Consider the following 15,745-nt stretch of genomic DNA (forward strand, 5'->3'; position numbering starts at 1 on the left):
ACGAGCAAGGGAGACGGGCTGAAAGAGAAGCCGGCTCCCTCCACTTGGGGCTCAACCCCAGGACCCTGAGATCACGACCTGAGCCAAAGGCAGAGGCTTAACCACCTGAGCCCCCCAGCAGCCCAGTATTCTCTCACTTAACCACACAAATCCTATTAGGAAAGTACTGCTTTTGCACCTGAGACCTTTGAGGTTAATTCGTACAACTAGCAAGATGGAGGGTTGGGGAGACTCTGCAGAGTTCTTAACGGCTCTCAGTTCTCACTCTTGTTAGAATTCAATTATTTTTCCTTTGACGTTCACCGACTTAAGACACATGCAAGTTTACATAACTACTGAACGTCAGAGCAGCGTCCAGCGCAGCCTGAGATCCATGCTACTGCCAAGACAGACCCCTAATGGTATCATCCGACTGTGCTTAGTTATGAATCACTTTATAAGCTCTCAGATGGCATAGTAGTGACTTCGTTTATCGTCCATATATGGCATCAGATACAGCTGCACTTTATAAATGATTTGGGTGCTTGTCACACCAAGGCTAGGAAAACACAGTCCCCAGTTCCCAGGGAGCCACAGAGAGACGATTATTCGGGTCTGCTGAGGCCACCCAGGGGCTCCCGAGCCTCACGGCATCACCCCTCATCAGTAGCTGCGGGGCTCACTGTGGGCATAGTTTAATAAGGGCGAGCTGTCAGCAAGGTGCTGGAATCAGCTCGCTCCAAGATGGCACAACAAGCCTGCCTCCGACTCAAGTAAAAGCAGGCATGTCCCTGTGTCATACTAGAGAAACTGCTCTCTCCTGCGGGACACATCCTCTCACAGGCTGAGAAAACGAGCAAACATCAGATCAACATGGGGGGGCGATGTCGGGGGGTGGGGCCGGAGATTGGGTGAATCTTGAGGACACAGAGACCAAGCCTCTGAGTACGATTCCTACAAAACCATCTTCTCAAGGAAAACAGGAGCCAGGTCAAGCGAATGCTGATGTCTCCATCTCTGTGGGCAAGCCATCAGAGACAACCTCCGGGCCAGCCCTCACTCGTCAAGGTGTACGCAGGCAGCGGCGTCTTCAGAGGCTTTGGCAGCGGTCACAAACCCGGACGCCTACAGGGCTCACACGGGAGCACAATTGTCCAAGATGGCGGCAGCCGCCAAAGCAAAGTTGTTAGGCGTGGGCATGGTGGGGCACCTTACAGTGCATCTGCCCGGAGGCAGTGCCTTTTTCTAATTCCCAAAAAGGGATGGTACCTTCTGGATGCCGCCCTGGATTGTGGTGAACCGACAGACATTACCCAATCCCAGTTGCCATCACTTCAACTTCTTTCAGGAAAGGCCAAAATTCGGATCTATTTTCTCATGAAAATCTCCTGCCTTTTTCTTTTTCGGCAACAAGCTCAAATCATTTTATAATGTTGCGTGAACCCATCCACTATCCACTGTCGGGATGTAGCCTAGGCACAGACCATCCGTTTCTGACTCCAGGTCCACAGGGATGAGGGCTCTTGGGTCCTCCTTCCCCAGCCAGGGGAACAGGCAGGAGAACAGAAAGCTGGTAACAGGACTGGATGTACCTTGAGAAAAAGCACAAAAACCTTCTTAGGGAAATAAGAAATACAAAAATACTCTCACCAGAACTTGTGAGAAAGTTTTTCTTGGGTGCCTGGGTGGCTCAGTGGGTTAAGTCTTTGCCTTCAGCTCAGGTCATGATCTCAGGGTCCTGGGATTGAGTCCCACATCAGGCTCTCTGCTCGGCAGGGAGCCTGCTTCCTCCTTCCTCTTTCTCTCTCTCTCTCTGCCTGCCTCTCTGCCTACTTGTGATCTCTCTCTGTCAAATAAATAAAATCTTTAAAAAAAAAAAAAAGGAAGTTTTTCTTGCTGCTTCCTAAATTTGCTGATAACGCTGTTTAGTTAACTTGAGGAGGAGACAATCGCCGGTCACACTGGAAGACGGTTATATGTTCTCTAATAGGAAAACACTGTTTACTGTGAATAGCATCACTAGCTACCTCTGGGTCACTCGCAGACCCCTCGGATGTCTAAAGGACTCGTATTTTTGGTAAACTGAGCATAGGTTATGACTACCCCACTTCCATATTTTATTTGAAAACTACCAAATCCTGTCAATAACCTGGACTTTCTGTGCATGACAAAAGTAAGTATGCATTCTGCTTTGCCGTATGTCACAGTAAAATTGCCAGCCAGCACCTTACGTCTTCAACTTTTTATCGTGAGTAATGAAGTTCTAATGGGAAAAAACAGGGCTCAATTTTTTGGATCCTAAATTGCACCTTTAGAGCTCAGGGTTGGGGGAAAAAACTGGACTAGACGTAGCACAAGAGGCAAGATGTCCTTTGTTAAGGAGAAACTTCTGCTTGCAACCCACCTGCAGCTCTAAGAAAGCACAGGGAGTAGCTGCGTCCCCGAACCCAAGGTCCACTGCACGTTAATTACCTCCCAACCTCAGCCACGTGTGGCGAAAAACAGTGTGCTCTGCTGAGTGTGCCCTTATTTGGAAAACAAAATTTCCTAGGGGCTTTAAGTCAATAATTTTAAGTCACTACGTAATAAAAGGAAATCCACTTCGAGGGTGGATGGGGGAAAGCAGTATCTTAGTTTGTGGGGTTGCCCCTGAAATTAACCAGAGAACGGGAAACTGATATACATTGGGTATAATTTCATTATGACCTACAGTTCTCTTCTTCCTTCCTACCATCACTGTTTTTATTGTCAGAGACCAAAAGACCCTTCCCAACTACCTTGTAGCTAGATTTTAAGAGATTAAATAAAAGCAGTTAGACCGGAATTATCTAATAACCACAGGAAGGTTTTCTCCTTCTATTTCTGCAAAAAAACATTTAAAAATCACCTTGTTTTATTGACATTAATACATTTATTCAGCATCTATGTGTGCCAGGCCCCATGTTGGGCCCATGGGTGAGAGAGAGGAGTAAGAGAAGTTTTTGCCATTTAGAAACTTTGTATTGAGAAAAGGGAAAGTGCTGAGAATCCCCCAGATAAAGAATTTGAACTTACAGTAGCAAAGCAAGAGGAAACAAATAATTTGAAAGAAAAATAAATCTCCAGCCTCGAGGAAGTAGTTATTTGAAAAATAGTCACTCAAGATAGTTACTGGAGATACAGTAGCTTGGCTGTGTAGCATATCATAAATGTCCAGGATAGAGATGGAGGGAAGCTAGATTGTGGAACGTGTAGTTGTGCAGACTTAAAGAACACACAGGAATAAGAATTTTTCTGCTCTAAAGTATGAAACAAAATGGTAGAGGGGAGACGAAGCAGAAGAAAATCTATAGTCTTCAAAATGCAATATTGACAGCAGGCACATTCATTTGTTTTAATTAGCAAGTAAATATTGGACACATACTGTCTGCCAACCCCTGGGAAAGCCCCTGGGTTCACTAGGTAGATGGGAACAGCCGAGCAGACACTCCGTCCCCTTCCACCATCCCAGCACGGCTGGCAGCAAACTGCATGCTTAGTCACTCTCTGGCCAAAAGTGTTCACATTGGTTTTGGTATGGTTGTTTAATTTAGGGAATTTTCCCTCCTGAAAACACATTACTAATTTATAATGTTACATACTATCTTTTCTAGGATGAGACAGGGATGAATAAATTTAAAAAAATACAATGAAAATCAATGAGAAATTTTGACTTTCCTTAGGTACAGTAACTTAACATCCAACTTCAAAAGCACATGTTATCCTTACAATGAGGGTTGGGTTTTTTTAATAGCATTTCTTAAGTTTCTTTATTTAATTAAAAATGTAATTAAGCAGGGAAAAAATGGCCCATCAGCCTAGTGGCCAGATAATCCCTGATGTAATTGTGCATTTTCTTAAAAATATTACAGAAAACTAATAGCTTTCTGTCACTGTGTAATAAATGACCACAAACTTAGCAGCATTAAATAACCCCCACTTATTAGCTCATGGTTCCGTCAGTCAGAAACTCAGCATGATGGGGCTGGGATCTCTGCTCCATATATCCAAGACTGAAATCAAGGTATTGGCTGGACTGAGTCCTTGTCTGGAGGCTCTGGGGGAAATCTGCTTCCAAGCTCCTTCTCGTTAGCAGAACCCAGTTCCCTGCCGTTGCAGGACAGCGGTCCCCATTTGCTAGCTGGCTATCAATCAGAGACTACTCTCAGCTCCTCAAGGCTGCTCACATCCCTTACCATGTCATCCTCTCCATCTTCACAGCAGCAATGGCACATTCAACCCTTTATGTTCTTTGAATCTCTGACTTCTTCCTTTTGTTCTTCTTTTTACCTCCCTTCCCCAACCCCTTCCTTCTCCTTCTTCTTCCAGCCGAAGAAACTCCATCTTTAAAGGGCTCCTGTGATTAGGTCAGGACTACCTGGATAATCTCTCTCTCTCTCTTTTTTAAAGATTTTATTTATTTGTTTGTCAGAGAGATAGAGAGAGTGCAGGCAGGCAGAGTGGCAGGTAGAGGCAGAGCAAGGAGCCCGATGCGGGACTCGATCCCAGGATGCTGGGATCATGACCTGAGCTGAAGGCAGCTGCTTAACGGACTGAGCCACTCAGGCATCCCTGGATAATCTCTCTTAAGTCACATCATAGAACATAAATAAAATCACAAGAGTAAAATTCACCATATTCGCAGAGCTGAAGATTATGCAAAGCATGGAATCTGGGGAAGTGGGAAATCTTGGGTCCATCTTAGAGTTTTGCCTACACAGAATGAAACATGGTAAGGAAATTCAAACGATATGAAAAGGTCCACCAATGGAAATTGAAGCCAGCCCTTTCCCACTTCTTCTAACATCATATTCCAGTGGTAACCATGGTCAAAGGCTTTCCTACCTATCTTTCTAGGAAAAAGATATGAAAGACATACACGCAAGTCTACATTTTCTCTATATATTTAAGTATCCAGGATCTTCCTGAGCTGTTCTCCTATGCTCTCTCAAGGCGCTCTTTCCTTAGTGGCAAATGTGGATCTACATTTTTTTTTTCACAACTACCTAGGAGGTTTTTATTTCCTTAATAATTACATAAGAATAAGCAAAGGGATCCGCAATGACTCATCCCTGAGATGAAGACAGATTATTCATTATTCCAAGGATTTTAAACTGTGGGGACACTTTGAAGAAGACCCACTGTTCTTTCTTAGAGCAGATGGATTCTCCTGGAGTCCCTATTTTGGAATGGAGTCAACTAATTCATCTCCAAAATAAAATCAAATAATCACTTCTGGAGGAAGTGATCTATTTAGACACAAAAGGATTTTAACAGAATTTCCTCTCATGTAAAGGAAAAGTCCAAAAAAAAAAAAAAAAAGAAGAAGAAGAAGAAAGATGAGGAGGAAAATCAAGGGGAGGGGGAAGAAAAGATGGAGGAGAGGAGGAGGAGAGAGAGGAAGAGAAGGAAGAAAATAGAGATGCAGAATAAACCAGTTGAAATCAAACTGAGGTCAGGAATGCTTCCGTGCTTCAGGACAGAAATAAAGTTCTACCCGCTGACCATGACCTCATCTTTTCTCCATAGCAACACCAAAGAAGTAAAAAGTATTTTATTTCTTTTTTCCATAAAAGATGCATTTCTTTCTAATTATTGTCATTCTAAAGTTCTTGAACGACAACGTTTGATCTATGGCTTTAGAATGCCCATTTTTCATATCTGTTTCTTCTAAGTACAAAAAGACAAAGAGACTTCCACTCCCTTTCATCGTTCTTTGAATAGGACTAGACATTAAAAAAATAGATTTACATTACTAGTCATAACCCGCAAGTCCCGAAGCTCCCACAGAACCCATATATTCAATTTTTTCTACAGAAATGACAAGGTGCTCTGCTTTCATCAATTTAAATGAAAACACAGTAAACAATAATAATGGTCCCAATTCCCATGGGCATTTTCTCTGTGTGAGGAGTCCATGAGCAGAAAGTTTCTCTGCCAAGCTTGGTCCGCTGCTCCGAGATGGAGATGGGCTACAAACATCATGGGGACTCTCAGTCATTTGTGGTAACACCTGAAGAATGTGTGTTTTCTCTTCAAATCACAACTCTTCATCTCCACTCTCTAGAGAGATGTCTTAAAAGGACATTCCTAAAGATTCCTACCTGGACATGGAGGAGGGCACTTTGATAACAACTTAGCAGCAATTTAAGAACAATCCCCAAGATTGTATAAGGCAATTGCTAATGAGACAAATTACAACAGAGAAGCTATGAAGAAATCCCATACTGCACTTAGACCCAGGCAAGCAGAGACCCTGTCCTGTGCCTGCTCCTCAGGGAGCCCCATCTGTTAAAGTACTTTCTAAGAAATTTTCTAAGTTTGCCTCTGGTGCCTGGGACCAGCCAGCGCTGATGTCATCAGACAGATTGACTCAGATCAGGTCAGGATTCTTGTGGGCCCCAGTCTCCATTTCTCCTATTCAGAGTATCAAACCTTTATCCCCTACAAGCAGTAGACCACATGCACCCCAAAACCTTCAGGAGGGAAACCTGCTAGTCAGTAGAATATTTCTTTTATGAAGGTGTGAGAGTCTGGATGTGATCAGGCCCTTTGAAATACTACTGACATGCTAATTTGAGGACATTCCCATTGCTGAGGGACACAGAACAAGTTCAGGTCTCCAGGATACTGAAGGTACCACCAATCCTTGGGCTTGAGACAAACATGGGAGCTGGTACAACAGTTCTTCAAACAGAGATGCCACCTCCAGTCTGTAGCACCAAGAAAGCAAGATGGCAGCAGGTGTCCTTACCTAGGGCTGTCATCCCACATCTTCCTCAGCTTCCACACCACGTGTCAGGCCATTTTCCCATGGTTGCATCTGTCATCTCCTTCAAGCGCTTTGGAGACCTTCGTTCCCTTACATCCAGTGATTCTTCTGATCCGTGTCCTCTTTTGCCTTACATAATGTTGATATTTGTTCTCTGCCAGGCTAGTCTTAAGCCATGCTAAGTGAAGAATGGACATTTTTTGTTCAGATGGGACCATTCTTCCTATCCCCTTGAGTCTTACTTATCTCCTTCATGAGTTGCAAGTGATAGAAGTCAGGGACAAAACCAACACTGAAAGAGAGCAAACTGTAGGAAAGCTGTGGTTACCTCCTAAAGAGTTGAAGAAAAGATGTATGTATCATTCTCTGTGTATGCCATAAAATTTTGAACTCTAAATTTGGCATAACCAGAAAAAAAACAACAGAAAAAAAATTATCATTCACGTTTTCCTGCATATGCCATATAAGACTTGCATTTGTGGTCATTATCAAAAAAGCACAGTAACAGCCTTTGAGAGGGTCGGAAAATCAGTGTTCATACCATGACGGATAATACGGAATCATAAATAACAACATAACCAGCATTAAATAAATGGTTTTAGGAACTACAAAGGCAAGAAGATCTATATTGTTTCAATTCAGACAAGATCTAAAGAGTCATGGCATTGTGAATAACAGCATTGCTACCTTTTTCTCAAATGATTGGAGGTACGAAATTAACCAGGAACCATTCATTTGACAAGAAAAAACAAGCAGATATAGCACATAGCTACTAGTTACTATGAAAAATATTTACATGCGGGGTGCCTGGGTGGCTCAATGGGTTAAAGCCTCTGCCTTCCACTCAGGTCATGATCCCAGAGTCCTGGGATGGAGCCCCGCATCTGGGCTCTCTGCTCAGCAGGGAGCCTGCTTCCCTTCCTCTCTCTCTCTGTCTGCCTCTCTGCCTACTTGTGATCTCTCTCTGTCAAATAAATAAATTAAATATTTTATAAAAAAAATGTTTACATGCAATGATGAGACAGTAAACAAACGTATAAATAGCTCTACTTAATCCATTATTCTGAAGATTTATTGAAAATTACCATAACTTATATAGGTCTATGAATTTTCTAACACTTTTTTTTAATTTATTTTTTTATTTCTTTTCAGCGTAACAGTATTCATTGTTTTTGCACCACACCCAGTACTCCATGCAATCTGTGCCCTCTCTAATACCCACCCCCTGGTTCCCCCAACCTCTCACCCCCTGCCCCTTCAAAACCCTCAGATTGTTTTTCTAACACTTTTTAAATCAAGTTTTTATATAGACAGAGCCCTACAGAAAAGATTTGCCTAAGACACTTTATATCTTAGGGATGGCCTTGAGGAGAACTCCTGAGAAAGGGTAGGAAGTAATTTACCAACATATAATTTCATCTTTTCTCAGTATGGAAACAGAAGATTTCACATTACATGGTTTAGGAATCTGCATGTCTTAATTTAGCAAATATTTTATATACACAATGAGATAATTACCATTATGCATTGCAAAGACTTGGGGAATTTGGCAATGTTTTTTTGTGAGTTTTCTTTTCTTCTTCTTCTTTTTTTTTTTTTTGGTAGCTGTATGCTTTTGTATTTTCCCTGCTTGAAGATACTTCTCAATTACTCAGTTTTGCCTTATTCATTTAGTAATTTTTTAAAAGATTTTATTTATTTATTTGACAGAGAGAGAGACACAGCGAGAGAGGGAACACAAGCAGGGGAAGTGGGAGAGGGAGAAGCAGGCTCCCACCAAGCGAGCAGGGAGCCTGTTGAGATGCAGGGCTCTATCCCAAGTCCCTGGGATCATGACCTGAGTCAAAGGCAGACACTTAACCACTGAGACACCCAGGCGCCCCCCCATTTAGTAAATTAAGTGCATAAAATAAATGCTTTATTTCTAGACTGTCTGACCTCCAACTTGAGTATTTTTAGATGGATTTACTATGTCATTAGTTGGTAGAAACTCAGATAATGTAAATTAATTTTTAGTTAGCCTTAAACTTTTTAATTATGGAAGAAAATTCACTCTAATAATCAGATAGATTCATACTAACATATCAGATTATTTCTGAAATATCAGTCACCTGGATTTATATCTTTGCCTTTTATATGAACATTTATAATTAAGGTTTAACCATTCTAAGGCTTCAATGTTTTTTTGATGTTTTTTGATGTTTTTCCAAACATCACTCATATTTGTACCTATAAAAAATTATATATTCACTGGCAATTAACAGTTAATCTGGTCAAATAATTATTTGGCCTAACTACTAAAAGAGGTTGATAGTGGAAGTTCTATTTTCAGTTGAAGAAATCATGGTTTATTTCTAAAAATGGGCAAAAAAAAACCAATTAGGTAAAGAAAATCAGAAAAAAATATTAAATTTTAAATCAATATATTAAACCAACTCAGACATGATATAGTCATTCTAGAAGCATACGTCCTTCCTCTTACCCAATAATGTTTTACCCTGCCAGATTCTGACTTAGAAAAATGCTACTAGTAATGTTTGAGCTAATCAAAGTAAACATTTTATTCTCCTGGGCTTTTAAAGTTACAAATTCCACTGCAATTCCTTTCGGTGAATCTTACAAATATGAAAAAGAATAAAACATTCTAAGAACACAGCACATTAAAATGATAATTTGAAGTTCACTTTTATTTTTATGTTTTTAAAGATTTTATTTATTTATTTGACAGAGAGAGACAACAAGAGAGGGAACACAAGCAGGGGGAGTGGGAGAGGGAGAAGCAGGCTTCCTGCCAAGCAGGGAGCCCAACTTGGGGCTCAATTCCAGGACCCTGGGATCATGACCTGAGCAGAAGGCAGACACTTAACCGACTGAGCCACCCAGGAGCCCCTGAAGTTCATATTTATATTCCAAATTTCTGTCTAATGTGAAACTGAAAGACAAATAGATGACTGCCACCATTCTTGTTTTCAAAACTTTAATGGATTTCTCATTTAGAGGGAGATAGTTATAAAACGCATGCAGGCCATAGAGAAAATAGGAGGGTATACTTCTGACTTTCTGAGTAGTTCTTTGCCTTTGGCCCTGCCAAGTCTTGCCTCCCTCCTTGTATCAGACGGGATACAAAGTAACCAAGCCTCAAAGTTGTATGTAGCCATTTCAGGAGGGGTGATAGTCACCCGGTGAGTGAAGAATGGATTTTGAATAAGGATATTAGTAGCTACAATAATCACATCTACTTTCTTAGTAATGAACAGCAAGTTCCAAGCTTTTTTTGTTTTGGAGTTTCCACAACAAAATGTGTCTATATTTTCCTGAAAAGCAATGGCCTTTTTGCAATGGAATCCCTGGGAAGTAGTCTTAAAATGTGAACGTCTGTGATCTTCACAAGTAGACCATAAGCTGTACCATAAAAACTATCACCTGAGGAGCGCCTGGGCGGCTCAGTGGGCAGAACATCTGGCTCCTGATCTTGGCCCCGGTCATGATCGCAGGGCCGTGAGATGGAGCTGTGCATCGGGGTTCCAGGCTGACCGTGGAGGCTGCTTACGATCCTCTCTCTCCCTCTTCCTCTGCCCACACCCCTGCTCCTGCTCTCCCTCTCAGGCACTTTCTCATTTTCTTTCTCTCTGTCTCAAAACACAAAATAAAACAAAACAATTACCTGACTTTTCAGGTACACTGAACTTCAAGTGGATGCATCTCAAAGAGTAAACGCTAACAGCTCTACATCCTCCAAATCTAGCAAAAATCACCTGTGAACATAAAGAAGTTGAATCAAAATGACAGCTAAATGGAAAATAGCAGAGGCTCGGGGTGGGTGGGAGGGAGAGGGCTCCACGGGCTAAGTGGCCAACTCTTGGCTTCAGCTCAGGTCATGATCTCAGGGTCCTGGGAGTCCCGAATGAGGCTTCTGTTGAGTGGGGAGTTGGCTTTAAGATTCTCTCTCCCTCTCTCCTCTCCCTGTTCTCTCTTTCAGTAAATAAATAAATAAATAAATAAATCTTAAAAAAATAAAATATCAAGCACATGTTTACTAAAAGAAGGTTGTAGATTTAATTAGAAGATATTGATTATAAATAAGCAATAACAGAGTAGAAACAAAGATCCGATTTCTTTAGACCAAAATATTGTATTTAGAATCAGTAATATTCAGTTTGGTATATCAGTCAACATGTTTAGACATTATGTTTGGTCCAAAGCACAGTTTTGATGTCCAGGAAGGTTTGAGACTTCCACTGTGGAGTCACATATCTGCCCCGCCCAACAGAAATAATTCCTTTAAAATAGTTCTGTTCCCTGTGTCTTTTTCACCACCTCTGTGTATGTTCTGGTTTTCTGAGCGGCAGGGTCAGCCTGACATTTCCTGCAGACTGAGCCTGTTAGCTAGAATCGCCGTTCCCGGTTGCCGGATCAGCCCACCCCCGTACCACTAGCTGGTAGAGATTACAAGGAGACTTTCAAATTTTGCGATTTTTTTGCCTGGATCGGAATGGGCTCTAGGACAATTTCCTTAAAACCAGTACAGGTTTTCAGACATTTACATAATCACCTTTCTAATGACAGAGGACCCTGAAAACACCTGTCATTTCCGACATGGATGGACTACGCGGTTCCGAGTGAAAATCTTTTCTCATGTCACCCAGATGACAACCACATTCTAAGGCCACAATGGCTGCTCCTACGGTGGCAGGACATAGTTCTAACTTGAAAAGCCAAGCTTTTAGAAGGAGCGCTGTAAGTAGAGTTAATATTAGAGGAACCTACCAAAATGGAAAGAAGGGAGTAGGAATCAGTTGTTGCGTTCAAATTTCCAACCATCGTGGCTTTGGTACTCCGCCAACCACGCTTCCTTGGTGTAAGCTAACGGATAAAGGTTGCACAGAGAACAGTGCTAAACTGAAGGAAGTTTTCTTCTGCTGCGGCAAAGGTTTATTGAGGATCAACAGAACAGATTTCAACAGTTTGGAGACAGTCGTTGTTTTCAGAGGAATTCTGGTTCATAATGGCAGTGTATTGGTTAATTCGTCACAACAAAATAAGTTCAAGTAGATAGACAAACTGCCTGCTGTAGGTCTGGACACCCTAGAATCAAAGACTAAAATGGTGGTTCCCTTGCAGGTTTCTTGAAGGGTACTCTTCAAGGAAAGCTCTCCAGGGGAGGGTCTGACAAGCAGGAGAGGGTAAAGGAGTCTGGGCAGGGGCACCCACAGCACCGACTACATCCACTAATTGCTCAGAAATTCGAAAAACACCTAGGACTCGGGCAAATTTTAGTCAGACTGGAAAGGGTTCCCTCTGGTATCAACAGGTGAAGTCATGGGGAGGGAATGGCTGGCAATCTTACCCAACTGTCTTTTAATTGTATTATAACCTATGACTTGTGCTTCCTTCGCTTGTTAACAATCTACAGCTTCTGACATAATGTATCCTTAACCTATTTTGGTGCTCTTAATTCAGAATTATTCCTCCTTCCCGCATGAAAGAAAAGCTGTCAGTTTTGAGAATACCCATTAAGTTAAAGGCACAAGGCAGAATGTTCACATTCAACTCAAAGGTAAAGCAGTAAGACTCTATAAATCACAAAGCACCTTTCTTTTTTTTTTAATGTAAAAATGAAGTTTTCCATTAAGAGATGGGGGAGGGTAGAAAAGTTTCCTTAGCTCAGGTGTAAGTTTTATTTGCATTTCATGGGTCCTTTTACACGGACATCCTTCACCCAGTAAGGAATGGACCCTTCTGCTGTGGCTTGTGACTGCCCCCATTCTTCAATGATGGGCATTAGAAATTCCAAACATGCTGTGAGTCATTTTTACCTTCTTTCCTCCCAGACGTCATGCTGGAGATGGAGTGACTCGCATTTTCAGTGTTGCTCTGTGGTGTACTGAAACAGTCAGAACAAATCTAAGTCTTTATTATCCGACAAGTAGATAGGAAATAGGTACCCAAAGGCTGGACAGCAATAAATTTGGTAGTCTTTACCCAGATGGGCTTTTGAAACAACAAAAAACTCAAATGTGTTATTTTGTACTTCCAACTTCTCTCCACTCCATTTCGAGGTGATTAATTTCATCTGGATGTCTAGGGAACAGACAGCTTCATATTTGAGTTCATTATAAAAACAGAGAAAGAGAAGATTTGTCTACCTCTAAAGGGAAGTCCATCTCTTTCTCTTTTGACCTAATCAATAAGACAAGGCATTAAATACAATGGCTTCAAAATCTTAACTAGAAATGCCGGTTTGGTCACAAAAGGCGGTCTGGTCACAAAAGGCTTTGGTAAAAGGGCATGCAGGAGTCCGTGGGGAGGGTCATCACTACAATAACCCACCCAGGATGGTTCGATTTCTGTACCTCTGAGTCCGCATATCTGTCCTGGGTTCTGCAGCCAGCCAAGCCAGTGGGATACTTTTTTTCTGAGGCAAACAAATCTCCCTGTTTCATACTGATCCAACCTAATTCTAGCCACCCAGCCTACACATTATATATTTCCTATTTTGAGAAAAACATTCCTGGAACAAGGAGTGGGCAGTGGACTCAATTCTATTTTCCACTAAATTAAGACACCTTACAGATAAGGAAAGTCACATTTTCTGTGACAGGGAAGAGGCAGAATCCTTGCTGTGGTGAAAAAAATCACAGACGGAGAACCAGAGGATGAGAGGAAAATGGCAGACTGACTTCCGGTTAAAGGACAGCCGTGAGCTAGGACAAGCCTCTCTCTGGCGCACTCCCTCATTCCTCAGCTCCGTCCACAGCCACAAAGAAATAATTTCCCCAAAGCAGAGCAAAATTCCAGCTTCACAAGGGCTTCTAACCCTGCCCTTGCACAATCAAGGCAAGACCTTCAAATTATAATTACCTTTCCTTGACCCTTGTCCAAACATCTTTTAGCCTGGGAGCAACAAAACCTGTCAGTCAGCATGATCAAATCACTGCTATTTTTATCAGGGCTCCGTGGCCATTCTTGTGGCCACGATTGTGTCCTGACCTTCTCTAGAGGGAGAGCGCTGGGGATCAGTGTAGTTCTGTTCACAATCAGATCGAGTTGATATACGTCTGGGAATCAGAATCCTGGTTTAAAGAGTAAATGGTGACTTTTGGTTTTATTATTGGAGCAAGACAGTAAGACTTCATTTTTAATATGTGATATTTAGTCGGGGGGGATCAGTGACTACATTTATGAAATACATTCATAAAGTAAGTAAGTAGGAGAGGAATATGGAGGAGAAGAAGAAAAGGAATAGAAACTTCTCATTTAAATTTTGCCAAGTTTACAAGGAGGCTAAGATTAGACCAGTTTTGAATTAGGACTAACACGAATTTACCTCTTTAATGAGCCAGAGCTCAGTCTCACAACAGAAATTTTTACCTCTTCAGAAATTCAACTAAGGAAAATGCAAGTTAGGTGAACAGAAGTGCTAAAGCCAGAGGAACAGCCTCTTGGCTAATAGAATTAACTGACATTTATTTTGTGTTTAAAGGTGTCAGGTGCTATTAAGAGTTCAATGCTAATATGAAGTGTTACCACTTCCAGAACACAAGCTCGTCGACGGGATTAAAGCCCAGCTGGAACATTTATTAGCTGTGCACCCCTAGAAAATGTATTTCTGGGTTTTTCTCCATTTTTTTTTTAATTTTGTAAAATGCGTGTTGGAAATAATCCCCATCTCACGGGTTGTCCTAAGGTTAAAGGAGTTAGTACATGTGAACCATTCAACATAGAAACTAGCACGTGGGAATATTTAAATAAATGTTGCCTATTACTATTATTTCTCTCACTGAAAGTAAGAGATGAAAGTGTGAAAGTGATGATGAAAAAGTGAAAGTCTAAAGGTTAAGTATCTCTCTCAAGGTCACAAAGTGGATAATGAGCAAAATTTGGATTTGAATTCAGGCGACCCATCTCCAAAGTTCGACTGCTTATATAGTAAACCTTAACACCTCCCTGACAAGCATGTTCCCAGGACCCAGGTGACTGGAATTCAGCCCTTTCTGACAAGGCAGGAGCAGCACAGCAACGAGATGGTGATGGGTTCTTTCAGCCGAAAGCTTGTGGCGGATCATGAGTCTAAGTCTAGAACGCACAAGCTGCGCTACAGACCCAAAGTCAGGGTTAATTCCTCCGTGGGGGAAGGGGTCAATGCGGAAAAGTTGTTGGCTGAAACTAGATTTCTCTCCTGAAATTCAAGCATTATCATGAAATTAAAAAAAAAACCTCAGATTAATAGCTTCAGTGAGGGTAAAATATTTCACCTAAAGCAGATAGAAATTATCTTTTGTGGTAGAAAGGTACACAAGTTCCAAACTAATACATGCATTTTATGTTCACACTGTGCTAGCTATTTTGTCATACGGTATCTCACTCAATCTCTGCCAAAACTCCGTGAATTAGAAATTACTAGCTTTGTTTAACGGATGAGAAAATAGAGAGGTTATGAAAATGTCACAAAATGGCAGAGCTAGAGTTTGAAACCATGTCTCCAAAGCCTAGTCTTTTTTTTTTAATTTTTTTAATTTCTTTTCAGTGTAACAGTATTCATTGTTTTTGCATCACACCCAGTGCTCCATGCAATCCATGCCCTCTCCAATACCCACCACCTGGTTCCCCCCAACCTCCCACCCCCCGCCCCTTCAAACCCCTCAGATTGTTTTACAGAGTCCGTAGTCTCTCATGGTTCACCTCCCCTTCCAATTTCCCTCAACTCCCTTCTTCTAACCGTGAAACACATACTGCCTTACTCCTTCTGTGGTGATGCTCTGTTTATGTATAAAAATTGCAAGGTAAAAAAAAATTTTTAATAAAAAATAAAAATAATTTAAAAATAAAAAATAAAAATAAATAAATAAATAAAAATAAAATTTGCAAGGATTGGGGCTCCTGGCGGCTCAGTCGGTTGAATGTCTGACTCTTGGTTTCAACGGGGGTGGTGATCTCTGGTCCTGGGAGCACTGCACCTCGGTCTCCCCACTCAGC

Source organism: Lontra canadensis, unplaced genomic scaffold (genome assembly GCF_010015895.1).
Source record: "Lontra canadensis isolate GAN:19392208 unplaced genomic scaffold, GSC_riverotter_1.0 scaffold18, whole genome shotgun sequence".
In the NCBI taxonomy this organism is placed as follows: domain Eukaryota; kingdom Metazoa; phylum Chordata; class Mammalia; order Carnivora; family Mustelidae; genus Lontra; species Lontra canadensis.